The 1495-nt window shown below is 46.6% G+C and overlaps 1 pseudogene; it reads left to right on the top strand.

Annotated features, from left to right (window-relative positions):
* Positions 1-677: 677 nt before the first annotated feature.
* LOC135914924 (U2 spliceosomal RNA) lies at positions 678-859 on the top strand (annotated as a pseudogene).
* The last annotated feature ends 636 nt before the right edge of the window (positions 860-1495 follow it).

The raw sequence follows: 1495 nt of genomic DNA, 5'->3' as shown, positions 1-1495 counted from the left end.
TTCGTTCTCAAATCTGAACACACCCGTTTCACCACACCCACGAGCATAGTGCGTTGACTTATCTCCAACGAGCTGGCCACCTGGCTTTTCACTGCCGTCAGCGTGACTATGTACCACTTATGAAAGTGCAACATTTCTTGGCAGAGGCAGAACGAAAACCGAAAGAAAAATACTTGAGGCGTTTCATTTCAAGGAACAAAAGGAAAGAAATTGCACTAGTGTTCCTCCTATCTCTCTGGGCGATAACGGGATAGCTTTTTTTTCAAAGGCTGAGCTTTAATCATAAGGAAGTAGAAAGAGGTATGGCAAAATCTGTGGTTATAAATTAAAGATTATTGTACATAGCTAATAGAATTGCGCATGTCTAGAAGGTTCTGTGGTAAAGGGATGATGCATTTTTTTAGAATCATGACTCATTCCACTCTATGAAGGCGAATGGCCAGCCAAGCTGTTTAGCATACGACTCAGAGGTGACACATAATTTTTAACAAAGGTAGGGACTACTTTACCGTGATATTTATATACATTCGCGCGGACGACGGGACCACCGTGCCAAGGAAACAGAGGAAACTATACACACGTGACGTTCCGTCGGGAATGCCACCACGGGACCGGAAGGAAAGGATATACGCAAGCGCTTGATACACCGACAAAGAGAGGGTGGTGCGAACGTAGACATGGCTGACGCGGGTCAAAGTGTAGCATCTTTTCTTAACAATTTAATATTTGATACGCATTCTATTTGAACCCAAGGTTATAAACTTATTTTTGCAAGTTGGTGGAGTGCTTGAACACTGCTTCACCTCAATCAATTGTACTCCACCGGTATTGTACTATCTTCAGAATCTGCCCACGGTTTTTGGTCTACGGACATCGATCCGCTGGGAATGAGCCATATAGCCTTCGTTGTAATATATGTCACTTTCTAGTCCACCCGACCTGGGCCGACCGAGTTCGAGGAACGCCGGAAAAGGTAACGCGGGGCTCACCGCCAGAGCATGATAGAGGTAACAACAGACTAGCACAACTTGAGCGCGAAAACGAGATGATGAAGAACACAATAGCTCGACTGATGACAGAAATTGCTGAGATTAAGAAGGGCGGTCAACCCGTCATGGCTGACAAGCAGCCAGCCACTCCCCAGCTAATGGAAATTCCCATGGTTGAGAAGAGCGATACGGATAAGCAACCGGCCGCTCCCCAGCCAATGGAAGTCCCCATGGTTGAGAAGATCGATACAGAGAGACCCGCTAAAAAGAGGGCAATCGCTAACGAGCAAGAAAGAGCACCAGGCAGGGCCAAATCGGAGATTCGCGAGTTGCTCTCCGCTCTCAGTGACAGCATTAAGCAGATAAATGAAAAGTTCTCGCTCTTCCAAAGCAACATGGCTTCCATGGAGGAGCGCACTAATCAGCGGATCAGCAAAATTGAATCCTTCTTAGAAAACGTTGTAGCACCTGTGCTGGCACCTACAGCTCCTACACCCCCAACAACA

This window comes from Dermacentor albipictus, chromosome 2, assembly GCF_038994185.2.
Source record: "Dermacentor albipictus isolate Rhodes 1998 colony chromosome 2, USDA_Dalb.pri_finalv2, whole genome shotgun sequence".
Lineage (NCBI taxonomy): Eukaryota > Metazoa > Arthropoda > Arachnida > Ixodida > Ixodidae > Dermacentor > Dermacentor albipictus.
The sequence above is the reverse complement of the archived record's forward strand: the minus strand, read 5'-3'. Positions and strand labels throughout refer to the sequence as shown.